Source organism: Larimichthys crocea, unplaced genomic scaffold, assembly GCF_000972845.2.
Source record: "Larimichthys crocea isolate SSNF unplaced genomic scaffold, L_crocea_2.0 scaffold373, whole genome shotgun sequence".
Taxonomy (NCBI): Eukaryota; Metazoa; Chordata; class Actinopteri; family Sciaenidae; genus Larimichthys; species Larimichthys crocea.
In genome coordinates this window covers 1-16,329 of record NW_020854901.1, presented here as the reverse complement: position 1 = coordinate 16,329, position 16,329 = coordinate 1, and the positions used below count along the sequence as shown (strand labels likewise).

The window sequence follows — 16,329 nt, the reverse complement described above, 5'->3', positions numbered from 1 at the left end:
GGACACGATCAGAATGTGATCAGGACACGATCAGAATGTGATCAGGACACGATCAGAATGTGATCAGGACACGATCAGAATGTGATCAGGACACGATCAGAATGTGATCAGGACACGATCAGAATGTGATCAGGACACGATCAGAATGTGATCAGGACACGATCAGAATGTGATCAGGACACGATCAGAATGTGATCAGGACACGATCAGAATGTGATCAGGACACGATCAGAATGTGATCAGGACACGATCAGAATGTGATCAGGACACGATCAGAATGTGATCAGGACACGATCAGAATGTGATCAGGACACGATCAGAATGTGATCAGGACACGATCAGAATGTGATCAGGACACGATCAGAATGTGATCAGGACACGATCAGAATGTGATCAGGACACGATCAGAATGTGATCAGGACACGATCAGAATGTGATCAGGACACGATCAGAATGTGATCAGGACACGATCAGAATGTGATCAAGACACGATCAGAATGTGATCAGGATGTGATCAGGATGTGATCAGGACGTGATCAGAATGTGATCAGGACACGATCAGAATGTGATCAAGACACGATCAGAATGTGATCAGGACACGATCAGAATGTGATCAGGACACGATCAGAATGTGATCAGGACGTGATCAGGATGTGATCAAGACACGATCAGAATGTGATCAGGACACGATCAGAATGTGATCAGGACGTGATCAGGACACGATCAGAACGTGATCAGGACGTGATCAGGACACGATCAGAACGTGATCAGGACGTGGTGTAAGTGAAAAAAGCACAGATGGAAACGTTCTGAGGCTGCAGAGACAGAATAATATTAATCTGTTTGTTTCTTTTCAGATGACATTAATTACATAACTAATAATCTCCTGAGAAGAAATAAGTGAACAGTTTGCTCTGATGCTTGTTTCTTAGAGGTTCTCAGAGACTCCAGCAGCTCGTCCCGTGTGTTCAACTGTCAGGCTTTAAGTGAGCCTGGCTATACAGCGAACCGACGACATGTCAATGACAGACAAGACAAGACAAAGGTTTCCTTCCTCTCCACAGCTGCACGAATAGACCGAAACCTGCGTGAACATGCACAGGTCAGAATGTGAGTGGTGTGTGTGTGTGTGTGTGTGTGTGTGTGTGTGTGTGCACGCGCAGCGTGACAGTGGCATACTCTGCTCTGTTTTGAATCTGACCCTGGAGTCTGTTGCTTCTTTTGATGCACAATGTGAACACACTCACCTTGTTTCACACCGCTGCAGGACGACTCAGTTTACATCCGTAAACGTCACACATACCGTAGCCAATTGGAACTGAGTGCGCTCCATTTAACAATCTTGCGTGTGCCGCTTACGTTCGGACAGGCGGTGTTAAGCACTGCTGCTACACCGAGTTCACATGACCTCACGTCACCTTTTCTTCAGTGACTGCGATGGGTTTTAACGCTTTAGTTTACATCAAATTCAAACACCAAGTTCTACGGAAGAGGATTAGGGCCACATAAAAAGAAATCTCAGAATTCTGACTTTTAAACTCAGAATTCTGACTTTTAAACCCAGAATTCTGACTTTTAAACCCAGAATTCTGACTTTTAAACTCAGAATTCTGACTTTTAAACCCAGAATTCTGACTTTTAAGTGGAACCTGGAGGACCACTTCGCTTCACTTGAGCACTAGAAGAGACTGTGAAGAGAAGAGAAAATGTCTGACTTGAGCGATTTTTTTGTGCCTTCGAGGGGTCCCAGAAGACGCAATTAAACTGATGGAAGAGGAAAGTGGTTTGCTGGCTGGTGTTTGTTAAAGATAAGCTGTAACAGAAATGAAGCATGTAAGGTGCAGACTCAGGTTAGTTAGTAGTACATTTGTTAGCTTGTTGTTATGGTTGGGCGATATTGGCGAATGATGTTGGACGTTCGTCACTGGTTTCTTGTTTTGGGGCAATTTTTAATCATTATATCTAGCTAATATGACTATTGGTCTGCCCCCGGAGAACCGGGACGCCGTAGACATACACACAACCACCTGCACGAATTTACCGGAGATCACCCGCTGTTGGACTGATGATGATAGCCCGACAACAATGTTAAAATGTCACCCAACATTGTTAGCTAATATTGCAAACGAACAATGTGAATGTAAACGCCTTGCTCTGGCGGACACTGTAATAGTTACCGCAGGGGCTCAGGTCATTTTTATCTTCACACCACAGGGTATTCTAACGCTTGACTGTTTGAATGGGATTGTAATCACAGGACGATGTTCGCAATGTAATCTATTACATCAGGTTGTGTTATGGTTTGAATAGCTGAACAGCATGTGAACATCACATCCCCTATAAATGTGTGGTTTGTCACTTTATCATTTATTTTTTCCTCACTGGAACCGAGGGTCTAAGGACAGAGGGTGTCACTCCCTGTACAGATTGTAAAGTCCTCAGAGGCAAATGTACTTTATGACTTTGGGCTATACAAATAAAATTTGATTTAAATTGGTTTTGATCATTTCAGAGCAAAATATTGGAAAAATAAAAGGTTATTGATGTTGATCAGCACAGGACTGAAATCACAGATTAGTAAATTAGGATATTAAATTTAAAAAAGCTTTTGTTTCTTGTTCCATTATTGTACTGACCCTGCATACGAAGATTTCCTGTAGATTTAGATCGGTATTTCCCTACTGATACTCAGTAGTTATGAAAATTGTTTCTTTTCTTTCTTTTTTTGTGCAGATTGACACTGATGTCATCGTTCTGATGGATGATGCAACTCTGGGAATTTACATCCCGTCCTATGGGGACCGAATTGCTGTCTTCAATTTTTGCAAAAGTAAAAAGCCCCTCTCAAAAAGAAAGCAAGGCCTTTTAGAAAAACTGCGTGAGAAAATAAAATTAAGAAAATGGCAAACAAGACCAATCACATACAGACACAAGAACAACACAGACAAAGAAGCTTAAAACAACCCAAAATGTGGAGAGAGGATGGATTCACTGTGATGGTAACATGGCCAAACAGTTGAGGGCAAAGCAGGGAGGTGGCACCAGAAAAATGCAATTGGCAATCAATGCTGGATTAGATTTTGAGTATGAGGTATGGGACTTTAAACAGAACCGCCTGACTGATGACACTGGCCTGTCTGATGGCACTATGTATGAAACTACAAAGATGTCAATGTTACGCTTTTACATTGCAACCAGGCCAAAAGAACCTGAAGATGAATCCAGTGAGACTTCTGAAGTAATCCTTGTCCCGACACACAGTGGCAATGAAATCAATGGAGCAGAACTGCAAGTTGGAGATGTCATTGTTGAATGAATTGATGATGGCTTCCAGACTGTTTTAGAAACGTCTGACTCTGAAATTACCTTTGGTCCCCAACACAGCACTGAAGAAGAGACAGACGACACATTGATCTATGAGGGTTTTCCTATGCCTACCAGCCCAGCTCATTCGAAGGATGTGATAACAATCACCATACATCATGCTAACACTTTACATGACATGATTACTGCTTTCTCTGATGCAGAGATTCTGAACAAAGCACTGAATGTAAGACACATACTTCCAGACAATAAAGAAGAAGCAAGGAGTGGATCTGGGGTACTAAGAGATGTTCTCAGCTGTTTCTGGCAGGAATTCTATGATCGATACACCCTTGGTACAACAGCTAAAGTGCCCTTCATTCGCCATGATTTTCCCACAGAAAAAAGGAACGCAATTGGCAGAATCCTTTTGAAAGGTTACCAAGATTGTCAGTATTTGCCAAACAAACTTGCACTGCCCTTCCTTGAACAATATGAATAAAATGTTACTTCTTCCACACCTTTGTATTCAGGTCTTTAGTTGAATGTTTGTCTAATGTTGATCAAGCTTGGGGCATTAGCACAAAAATGTATTTAACATCAAAATACGCAAGTACATGGAATATTAAGGCCTATTCATACCTTTTTGGAAAATAAAATAACTTGCACTACAATGGTGAAAGAGATGGCAGAACCCTAAATCTGACATACTTGACCATTAACAGCTTTAGACCCCAAATTACATAAATTTGTGACCTTTTTTTTTTGTACAGCACAATCCTTGCAAAGAAAATACAAACAAACAGACAAAACATTTCACTGATTACCTTTCATAAAAATTTACAACTACAGTTTTGTTATTTTTATAAGGGTCTTAAGTTGTAGTTGTACAGTAGTGTATTTCACTCAAACCGAGGGTCTAAGGACAGAGGGTGTCACTCCCTGTACAGATTGTAAAGCCCTCAGAGGCGAATGTACTTTGTGACTTTGGGCTATACAAATAAAATTGATTTGATATTTCACTTTACTTTTTCCTTAACTTGGTTGAAACCAGAACAGATTTCTAAATCAGACAATTCAGTTATACTACCCAACGTGCTTCAAAATAGTTGTGTTTTAATACTGATGCATAATCACACTGATGAGTAACCAAAGCTTACACTACTGTCACCACAACAGCAGCAGCAGACAGTTCTTTGAAGATTTATTGAGGGTTACTGGTCTTTATGTCCAAATGTTACACAAAGAAATACAACCATCTCACAGCAATGCTGAAATGTCTGGTCGGGACAAGGGAAGCACATACAGTTCAGGCCACCCCAACTATCTTCACCATGGGTTTGGACATGGCCCTTAAGTCCTGGAGGGTCTCTTGTAATCCAGTAGGTTGTAAGGAGAGGTCCTAATGAAGTGGATAAAAATACCTTAGAGAAAAACAGATCCAGACATTTGAAAAAACTATCACATATAACATGAGTTTCATAGTTTGTTATTATCCAGGAAGAATAAAGGCAAATGCAGAAAACACAGTTAAGAAGGAGCTAGTCAAATTATGCTGAACAACAAAACAGTTATGTTTATATTGTCAATTACTTGTTGATAAGTTTACACATTTTATGATCTCTGGAATATTTCTGTCTTTGCTATATTATGTACTGCCAGTTTGTTTACATCTATTACCCTGCACAGTTTTGCGCGTGTTTTGTGTCTTAAGTAACTTCCTTTTTAATTTAGATAGTCCAAACCACAGAAATGTCTGATAAAGACAACATTTATGATTCATACTTACTTCATAGAAGGCAGATGGGAACTCACCTCAACACGCCTGTGACCTCAAAGAATGTCATACCCTGAAAAGTAGACAGACATACACATGCACATACACATAATGTACAGAAGAGTTTGAGTTAGAAAGATGATTCAATACTTAAATAGGATTTATACATAATAATCATTATCAAGTTGCCAACCCTGTAGTTCTCAGTTCTCACAAGGTGTTTGGACATGCACCACTAGAACACACTGATAATAACTTAATGTATGGAAACTGTGGAACATTTTTACATACCTAAACCCTATATGTGTGTGTTAAACTGGCATGCATGGTCACAATTGGAAAACTGGAATTGCTATTTGATACAGTTCTTATAAAAAAGGCCAGATTTAAATGTATTTTCCAATGGTTATAAACTGTATTTCTAAAAGTGTGGTTACTCAGTTACACCACAAGAGGGAGTATGCACTGGAGTGAGCACTAGTTGTGGTTGCAGGACGTTCAAATGTCAATTGAATTGTGTCTGTTACAGACTGTATAAAACTATTGAGGAAAAGCTTTCCAGCATTGCACACAGTGTGTTTACTTGCACCCTGTACTCTAACCACTTGACCACTGATTATCCTGGCAGAATTAAAAGCATTAAAAATGAAAAAGGAGAGTTTTCCTTTGTATTTACAACCCCAATTCCAAAAAAGTTGGGACACTGTGTAAAATTGAGATGTGTTGCTGCCATCAATTTCAAAATTAGCTAATATTTTCTATGAAATGATAAAATGTCTCAGTTTCATGATATGTTGTTTACTTTCTATTAGGAATAAACTATAGATTTCTGAGATTAGAAACTTAAACTTAAACTTTCTCAGAATTCTGAGATTAAAAATCAGAATTCTGAGTTTAAAAGTCAGAATTCTGAGAATTAAAAAAAAAAATTTATGTGGCCCTAATCCTCTTCCGTATGATCCAAATTCAGATAAAAATTCAGAATAAGGACCTGGAGCTCGATATACTGTAACAAATTAAATTGGCTGCGATGTTTTCCAGGTTGGGTGAGTGAGGCTAAGAACAAGACTTTCAAATGAATTATAATTTAGTTTAGGTTTAGGATTTATTAATAGACTTGAGTCAAATATGACTCCAACTCCACCACCTCGACCAGTACTTTGAGGAATATGAGTATTACATTGGATGGGAGGAGTGGATTCATTTAAGCTAACATATTCAACCCCCTTAAGTTATTATGATGAACTCCTCTTCTGTTTGTTTTATCTTTAAATAATGTAGGTGGACGGGGGACAGACACAGTCTCTATACTAAAGAACTGGGTGGGCAACTGCTCTAATGGAGGCGCAGAGAAGCGTGTAAGACTGCAGCTCTGCTTCCTGGTCTCAACTCTGGGTTGTCGACATGGTTTTGGTCAGCTAATAAACTTGGCCATGTTTCTAGATATGAGAGCGGCTTCATCCAAAGTAGGATGGATGCCGTCTGTCCTAATCAGACCAGGTTTTCCCCAGAAAAAAAATATTATTATCTATGAAGCATAGAAGCTGTGGCTCAGAGGTAGCGCTGGTCATCCACTAATCAGATGATCCATGTTAATGTGTCCTTGGGCAAAATACTGAACCGTAATTTGCTCCCGAAGGCTGTGCCATCGGTGTGTGAATGGTTAGCTCCTAAAACTGATGAGCAGTTGGCACCTTGCATGGCAGCCAATGCCATCAATGTCAATGCAGCAGCAGAATCTCTCAGTTCCACACTAACCACATGCCTAGATACCCTGTGCCCTCTTTCTAGCAAACCAGCACGCTCCACTCAGCCCCGCCCATGGTTGACTGATGCCATCCGCTCGTCACGTACAGCACTCAGAGCTGCAGAACGGAAATGGCACAAATCCAAAAACCCCGCTGACCTAGAAGCCTTCCAATCTCTCCTAGCGTCATTCTCTTCATCTGTCACGACTGCTAAAATGGAATATTACAACAAGAAAATCAGCAGCACAACTGACTCACGGAAACTCTTCTCCGCCTTCAAATCGCTGCTCAATCCTCCCCCACCCCCACCTGCCACCAACCTCACTGCTGACAGCTTTGCCTCCTTCTTCACAGACAAGGTGGCAATTATCAGCAAAATTTTGTGATCCCCCAGGTCACAAATTGCTACCCCCCCGAGACAAGTGGCCACTCCACCGAAACGGCCTTACTATCTGTCTCAGAAGCCTTAAAAACAGCCAGAGAACGAGGGCAATCATCGGTTCTCATCCTTCTCGACTTATCGGCTGCCTTCGATACAGTCAATCACGACATACTCCTAACCACACTCGCTAACCGCTAATCGCTGAAAATTGGTACTGTCACTATTACCCCTAACCATGCTGCTAAAAACCTGGGCGTCGTACTTGATGATCGTCTTTCTCTCTCTGAGCACATTTCCTCCGTAGCGAGGTCATCTCGCTATGCATTGTACAATATTAGAAAAATCAGACCGTACCTGACCCAATATGCCGCTCAGCTCCTGATACAGGCTACAGTCAGCTCCCGCCTCGATTATTGCAACTCGCTCTTAGCTGGCCTACCTGCTTGCGCGATCAAACCTTTGCAAATGGTCCAGAATGCCGCAGCGCGACTGGTTTTCAATCAACCCAAAAGGTCACATGTCACCCCACTCTTCAGCAACCTGCACTGGCTGCCTGTAGCTGCCAGAATTAAACACAAAGCTCTGACGCTAGCCTACAAAACCATCTCAGGATCTGCCCCTGCCTATCTCAGCGTCTTACTAAAGGCTCACGTCCCGACCAGGGCGTTACGCTCCGCTCATACAAACCGTCTAGTTGTACCCTCGCCTCTCGCAAAGCGAGGTCACTCTAAACTCTTCTCTGTGGTCGTCCCCAAATGGTGGAATGACCTACCAACGGCTACTAGAACAGCAACATCCCTTTCGACCTTTAAAAAACTTGTAAAAACCTTTCTGTTTCGAGAATGCTTCCCTGCCTAACAAAACTAACAAAACTAACAACTATTCTGTGCTCCTTTACACCTTTCTCAGCTTATGTCCTCCTCTGTAAGTCGCTTTGGATAAAAGCGTCTGCTAAATGCAATGTAATGTAATGTAATGTAATGTAATCAGTGTATGAATGTGTGTGAATGGGTGAATGAGATATGTAGTGTGTGTCTCTGACTTGTGTGTTTGGGGTAATCAAGTCAAAATCATCTCTGGATTGGGCTTTTACACAGTGAGCGACGTCCACCGATATCTACAAATAAAGACATTCTCCTAAAATATATTGAAGCTGAACTCAGGTTTGCTTTCAGAAAATATCAAAGAATACCAAGATCTTAGTTTGATCTTTGTAGAATTGTTATGGAATTTTCTTCCTCGGCAGTAGTAGTTCTTCTTCATAATATTCACTTGGTGTCTCGCTATGGGATGCAGCCTCCTGCAGCCCTGATAGAAGCATTTATCTCAATCCGCCAATCCTGATTGGCACCCAGTAGTCTACTACTATATATAGTGCGCGCATTCCCTCAATTCAAAACCTCTTCTCACCTGAGAGCTTATCTCACGTCGGAGCTTTTCGCTAGCTTAACTGTTCACCAGACGGATCTTTTCTAGCTTCCGTCACCGGACGCTAGTGTTGTGCTCTGGCTTCTGCCTTGTCTGGTCATACCAGACCGGACCGGTAAGTATTCTTTTCCGGCCCCTCCATGGCAGAATTCCTCTTGGCTCCCCTCCATGGACACTTGAGTCGGTCGAGCTAAGCTAGCACACCAGCTACCCCTCTCAACCCCAGGCTAGCACACCAGCTAGACCACTAAAAATCACACCAGAGGAGACTCTCGGCTCTGTTGCTGCGGGAATAAAATTTCAGGGACACCCACCCGGTCTGCAGTACCTGCCTGGGGGTTGACCACGCCAGGTTAGCCCTCGAAATTCCCGGTCCTGTGGACACTGTAAAGTGTTCACGGTCAAGAGCCTCAGGCGCAGGCTAGCCCACCAAGCTAGCCTCGCGGACTGCGACCCGTTTCTCCCCACCACTGACCTAGCCGTAGCCGCGGAGGAAGACGAGGTCATGGCCGCGGAAGTTCCGGAAACTGGCTATGACTGGGCGTATAAGGCAGCTGCCCTTTTGGCCAAGGCTCTCAGCCCTCTCTCCATCCTCACTGCCTATCAGGCATCCGCTGACGAGCAGGACCCCAACGCGTGGGAGGAAATGGCGGTCATCGCCGATTTGTCCCTCCGCATCAGGCGCATCTCAGTCCAGGCCACGGGCAAGGTGATGGCGACCCTCGTCATTCAGGAGCGAGCAAGATGGCTCGGCCTCACTAACTTGACTGACAGGGAGCGGGATGACATACTGGATATGCCAATTGTCCCAGAGGGTGTTTTTGGCTCTGCATTGGCCACGATGCAGCAGCGATGTGAGGCAAAGAAGAAGGACAACGAAGACCTGAAACTTTGTCTCCCTCGAAAAGCACCCACACCTTCACCTCCAGTGCAGCGCAATCGTTTGCTCAGGCTGCTTCCCAGCCGCCGCATTTCAAGATGCCGAAGCGAGGAAGAAGAGAGCGGCCTGACAGCCTTCCTCTCTCTGGGTGGAGCATCCTGCCATTCCCCGTTATGCAGGCCCACCGTTCTGGCTTTTTTGTGTGCGTCCCATGCAGGGGCCGGCCGCTGGCATAAACGCTCTATGCGGTTGTTTAGGGCCACAACCACTAGAGGGGGCCACACGATGAGTGTTATTGGATTTTTTGACCCTCTCTTTATTTCAACATATACTACAATGACGGTAACAATTAAATTTACAATCAATTTAAACAGACGTATTAGTACAGGGATGAAAAATAAACCAGTAATGTTAGTTTGTTTGTGACCATTCCCTCCTCCGTGCGTAACCATGGTGACAACGCAGCCGCAGCAGTCGGCAACCGCGGCATTGTGGGTATCGTTATTTCACTGGTGTGGGAAATTAACAACACTACAATGTTCCTAAAAGAAAGTTTAGGAGTGGTGCAGAAGGAAGAAAAAGAAAAATCGAGACGGAAAGAAGATCACAAGATAAAGGTATGTTATAATGTGACTGTTTGATTCATTTAATTTCAATCAGATTAAATAATCTGCCGCGCAGCATAGCATGAGACCATAATGAGAGCACTTTCACGTCGTATCCGACACATCGCAACACAGCAGGGGCCAGGGGGTTATTGAACTTAATAATAAACTAGCTGGTAAGCTAGTCGGGCTCTCTGGCTGCATGTCATGTCAGAGAAATGTGAAAAGTAGACAGGAAAACAGCTTTGAATGAAGAATGGACTATTATATATATATACACTATATAATCAGACTTGCAAGCAGTTCAAAAACAGTATGTTTCAAATAAGCACAAATCCTTTGTGATATTATATTGTAAATCAATCCATTTTATTTTAGGATGCAGAAGCACTCTGTTATGTATTATTTAGCCCTCACTACACTTGATATGAGAAAAGATGAACTATAACAGTATTTAACATCAGTGTATAGTTTATTTTGCCTTACTGGTATACATATTAACACATCACATCAATGGTTTTCATTTTTCTATGTGTTGAAGCAACAATACCAGAGGCCAAGCATGAACATGAGTAGGAGTCTAGTTTTACTTGTTAACTAGCTACTAATGTTTTATTGCAACATTAAATCTGTGTTTTGATATATTATTTTAATACAGAACATATTAAATGTCCAAATTGGCCCAAATAGTTTCAGGCTATCCATTTGCTTTCCAAGCTACCGTATGTTAAATTGTATTTTTGTATCTCATACACACATACATCTCATTTGGACATATTTTGACAATCAGCTGATTTGTATATTTCACTGAGAAAATTGCATTTGTTGTATGGTTAATAAATACATATGGAAGATACATATGACATACCTATGTAATATTTTCCACCCTATATGTAAAAAGTAATAATAATCTAATTATCATAATCAGTATTATCTTTTCAGGGGCATTATTGAAATACTTTGGACAGATCTCTGCTACACCAGGTCCATCTACCTCATCGAGTGACATGACTGCTGCATCATCTTTATTATTTAGAATATTTCTCTTATTGATCATTGCTATTTTTCAAAATATTTTAGTTTTTATTGGTGTTTATTTGTCATTGTTGTTACTTTGTTACATGCAAGTTATTTTTTTTATTATTTAGAATACTTTAAATTGTCTTAGCCTCTCAAAATTTGCTATATATTTTAATATACCGATACATTGTTCTAAAATAAAGTTTGTTGTTGTTAATTTCAGTGTCATTCAGTTACGAGCAGTGCATGTGATTTGGTGGTTGCCCTGTGGTGTTTTGGGCTACATGCAAACGTCTTGCTTGGGCCACAAAATCCTAGGGTCGGCCCTGGTCCCATGCCACCACTGCCCACTCAAGAAGCCGGTCCGTGGGAGAGAGACATCGCCTCGGTGGTTTGCACTGTTGCGCCCCGAGCAAAATGTCCGCAAGCACACACATGTCCCCAAACGTGTGAAAATAAAAAGAAATCTGTCACAGCCAGGCCACAAGCCGAGGGTGCTTCTCGGGGATACAGGCTCCAATTTGCCGCTGTCCCTCCCCGTTTCTCCGGCGTAATACAGTCACGAGCAATCCTCTCTCGTTAGACAACAAAGAGCCATTTGTTGTATCTCCTGAACAGAGTCTGTCAGGTTTTTACTCCAGATATTTTTCATTCCCAAAATGGGGGGGGGGGGGGGGGGCATCTAAAAGACGCGTATTTCCACATTCCCATTTACCCGCCTCACAGACAATATCTCCGATTCACCTTTCGGGGTGTGTGCTACAAATACCGTGTTCTCCCATTCGGCCTGTCTCTCAGCCCGAGGGTTTTCATACGGTGCACAGAGGCCGCTGTGGCCCCGCTCAGACGCCGGGACATATGGCTGGCCACATATTTGGACGGCGACTAGCTCCTGCTGGCGCAGTCAGAACAGGAGGCCAGGGTTCACACGCACATTGTCACGGAACACCTAATAGATTTGGGTTTTGTAATAAAAATCTCTCCGACGCAGGAGATATCCTTTCTGGGATTATCACTCCATGCCATTCACTGCTCGCCTCTTGGAGGAGAGAGTGAAAGCTTTTAAGGCTTGCCTCGCCCACTTCCGTCGACACAGGTCTGTCCAGTTCAGACTGTTTCTTCGGCTGCTGGGTCTGATGGCTTCAGCCATCCTCGTGACCTATCTCGGCCGTCTTCACATGCAGGATTTTCAACGCTCGGTCGCTTCGCTTAGGGTGGATCCAGTGCGTCATAGTGCACGGTGGATAACGGTCACGGTGGATTGTGTGATGGCTCTTGTTAGATCCCAAGTTACCCCTGTACAGGTGGTTTCGGCCCAGCTCTGCGTCTCACAGGTCCGATCCTCAAGCCCGTGGGTCTTACCCTATCGGGACGGTTTAGAGGACTGTTTAAGCTGGTGGTGAGGAGATTCGCCTAGCTTCTAACTGCCTTCGTCCGCACGTCTACCCTGCTTACTCTAGTATAGCACCTGACCGATAGCCCCTGTGGGCCAATACTACACTAGCCGCGTGCGTTCACGGCAGCTCTCCTCTCATTGATCTGTGCACTTGGTATGGTGCTAGGATATTTTTTAGTGGCTCGGACAGTGAGCCCCAAGGGTCTGTTAATTTCAGTGGGCTAGAGTAACCTATTAGAACCTATTGATGTTGAACACCTCAATCCTCTGATTACACCTGTAGGACAGCAGTCCCCAACCTTTTGCGCACAGACCAGTTTCATGTAAAAACAATATTTTCACGGACCGGTTATAGAACACACTTTTTAAAAAATGCATTTATTAAAATAGAAAAAAAGTTTACAAAAAAAATATATCTTAATGCTTTGCGTCTGCTTGCCATACGCTTTCAACACTGTGACCAAAAAATACAACTAAAACCCAAGTGCGTAAAAATACCAACTCACCATCCGCTGTGAATTAGTGGGGAGCCCTGTGCTTGTTTGTTTCCTCCTCGAGCCGGTCCCATCTGGGGCTAATGGGAGACCACGCACCCGACCTAGTGGTGTTACTTATGTTCCAGTCTACTCCGTTTAATTTGGTTTTGTTCGCTTTCACTGCCAGAAAAATCCGCTTCACAAAGATTAGAATGTTGGAATGGAAGCAAGGCGTTGCTAATGCTTTTTTGGCATCTCTGAATTCTGCCTTGATCTTAATCCAGACACCGGCAGAGTTGTTGTCTGAAAAGTATTTTTCTGAATGTGCCGAAAGCAGTTTTGAAGGCTTCATATCTTATTTGCCTAGCTTGTTTCCACTAAATTGCAGAGTGGGCTTAGTGCGTGAGAATCACCTGTAGCGATAAACTGTATTTATAAGTAGGAATCCTGATATTGTCTGTTAAATGCAGCCTTTTCTGTTGCAGGCTTTTTGTTTCCTCTTGGGCCTTTTTCCTTTTCCCAAGAAGCAGCTTCCAAACAAGTTTGTTTTTTTTTTACCCATTTTTGCTATCTTGTGGGTAATTAAACTTTTTGATGAAGGCCTTATTTTTTCAAATAAAAGATCGTTCAGACTCAATAATCCATATAAAATATTTTTTTTATTCAGGTTAATAGTACAGGCCCACGGACCCGTTACCAAACTCACCTACGGACCGGTTACCGGTCCCGTTTGCCTAGTGGTTGGGGATCTTTTGCTGTAGGAGAGTCATAAATGTTGAGGTCCACAACTTATCTTTTTAACTGGCAGTGGATATATTTATTGCAAAGTTAGCGGGCCCAGCATACAGTTTAATTCCATTCAGATTAGATTTTAAATTATTAATCATAGATTATTAAGTAATTATGTAGGTGATTTTAACATCTGTGGACAACCACAATGATGTCTTAGTACTGCGTTTATCTCTCTATTCGACTCAATTGGCTTTTTCAAGTGTAAATTAAACCGACTCATTGTCTGAACCACCCACTCTTGATCTTGTTCTTTCATTGGCAGAAATTGATAATAATAGTCTTCCCACCGAATCCTCTTCTGTTGACCCATTTTTATATTACCTTTGAGTTCATGCTACCGGCTATAAGCCTTGTGGTAGAAGCTTCTACAGCAGATGTTTATCTGATAGTGCTGTAGCCAAAATTTTAGGAAGTGATTCCTTCAACTTGAATCACATGCCATGTCTAACTGTAAACGAGGACTTGTCTATTCCTTTAGCCACCCACAATAGACCATCTTGTTGATAGTATTACAGGCTCATTCGGACAACTCTAGACTCTCATGCACCTCTGAAAAAGAAGATAATTAAACAAAGAAGGCTAGCACCATGGTATCTAGGCCAGCAGACTCGTAAATTAAAGCAAGAGGCCGTAAATCTGAACGCAATGGCGTGCCACTAAACTGGAAGAATTTCATCTAGCCTGTGCAAGCTCATCTCAAAACTACAGGAAGGCTCTCGTATGGCCAGCAGGCAAGCTATTATCTTCTTTAATTGAGGAGAATAGAAACAACCACAGGTTTCTCTTCAGCACTGTAGCCAGGCTAACAGAGAATCACAGCTCTACTGAACCATCTATTCCTTTAGGTCTAAGTAGCAATGACTTCATGAGCTTCTTTAATGATCAGATTTAACTTATTAGAGACAAAAATCCTCACCTCTTGCCCTCAACAGACATGGATCTGCATGTCTGATACCAGCACAAGTTTTGAACAGCTGACAACCTGATATGTATTTAGACGGTTTTTCCGCCCCATCGACCTTCATCAAATAACTTAAACTTAATCATTTCTGCAGGCTATAAGCCGTCATCCTGTCTCTTAGCTCCATCCCAACAGGTTGCTCAAGGAAGTTTGTACCTGTAGTTAATAATTCGTTATTGGATATGATTAATCTGTCTTTATTTCAGGATATGTACCACAGTCCTTTAAGGTAGCTGTAATTAAATCCTCTTCTAAAAGAGCCCACTCTAGACCCAGAGGTCTAGCCAACTACAGACCGATATCAAAAACCTTGCCTTTCGGTCTAAGATACTTGAGAAAGCTGTTAGCTAATCAGCTGTGTGACTTTCCTCCATAACAATAGTCTATGTGAGGATTTTCAGTCAGGATTTAGAGTGGCATCATAGCACAGAGACAGCATTAGTCAAAGTTACAAAGACCTCCTAATGGCATCAGACAAAGGACTCATCCTGTACTTGGTCTGTTAGATCTGTAGCTCATTTGACAAACATTGACCATCCAACCATTCGTTTACAGAGACTGGACACATCGAATTGGCATCAAAGAACCGCCCTACCCGTGGTTTAAATTCGTACTTTTTGTAGATCGATCAGTTTGTTCACGTCAATGATGAATCCTCCTGCAGACCAAATTTTGTCATGGAGTCCCACATGGTTCTGTACTTGGACACTTCTATTCAGTGATTTAGATGCCTCCTTTCAGGGATTCCACATCATTAAGCATCACTCTCCATCAATTTTCATTGTTATGCTGACGACACCCAATTCCCCCTCCATATTTATCGCATAAAGACTGATGCCAACCAATCAGTTAACTAAACTCCAAGCATGCCTTAAGGATATAAAAGTTGGATGACCTACAGTTTTTTGCATGTTAAAATTCAGACAAAACTGAAGGTTCTGTAAGTGCACTCCAAATCACCTCAGAAACTCTCTTTCTAGAGACTGTTTACTTAGATGGGACACCCTGGCCTCCAGCTCCACTGTAAAGATCTTGGAGTTGTTTTTGATCAGGATTTGTCCCTTTAACGTCCACATAAAAATTAAAACAAAATTTCGAGGACTGCTTCTTCCACTACGTAACTCGCAAAAATCGACGCCATTGTACTCTCAGGTCGGAGTTCAGAAAAACTAGTCCACTCATTTGTTACTTCAAGGCTGGTGACTATGTATACTCACTTTGTTATCAGGCTGTCCAATAAGCCTCTCTTAGAAACTGTGCAGTCTAATTCAAGAATCTTGACTGCACGGTTCTGACAGAACCAAGATCAGAGATCACATCTCTTCCCCCATTCGTGCTTCCTGTGCAAGGGCTACCTATTAAATCTAGAATAGAATTATAAATTCTTCGTACTTCAAAGTCTATGTATGGCAGGCACAGCGGAATCTAAAGAGAGCGTATAATATCTTATTACCCCGCGAGAACACTGCGCTCCAACTCAGGACGCGGGTTTTCCTTGTTGGTTCCTATAGTTTCCAAAAGTAAGATTGGGACCAGAGCGTTCAGCTATCAGGGCTCTCTT

At 42.4% G+C, this 16,329-nt stretch overlaps 1 long non-coding RNA gene across 2 annotated transcripts; it reads right to left on the bottom strand.

The window, feature by feature from the left end:
- Window positions 1-4,494: 4,494 nt before the first annotated feature.
- Window positions 4,495-5,747, bottom strand: LOC109141053 (uncharacterized). 2 transcript variants are annotated; one of them, XR_003461943.1, is made up of 2 exons: window positions 5,093-5,747; window positions 4,495-4,705 (listed from the first exon to the last, which is right to left on the bottom strand). It is a non-coding gene; the product is annotated as an uncharacterized LOC109141053 (long non-coding RNA). The 2 variants fall into 2 exon arrangements; XR_003461942.1 differs by having other exon boundaries at window positions 5,119-5,747.
- Window positions 5,748-16,329: the final 10,582 nt, after the last annotated feature.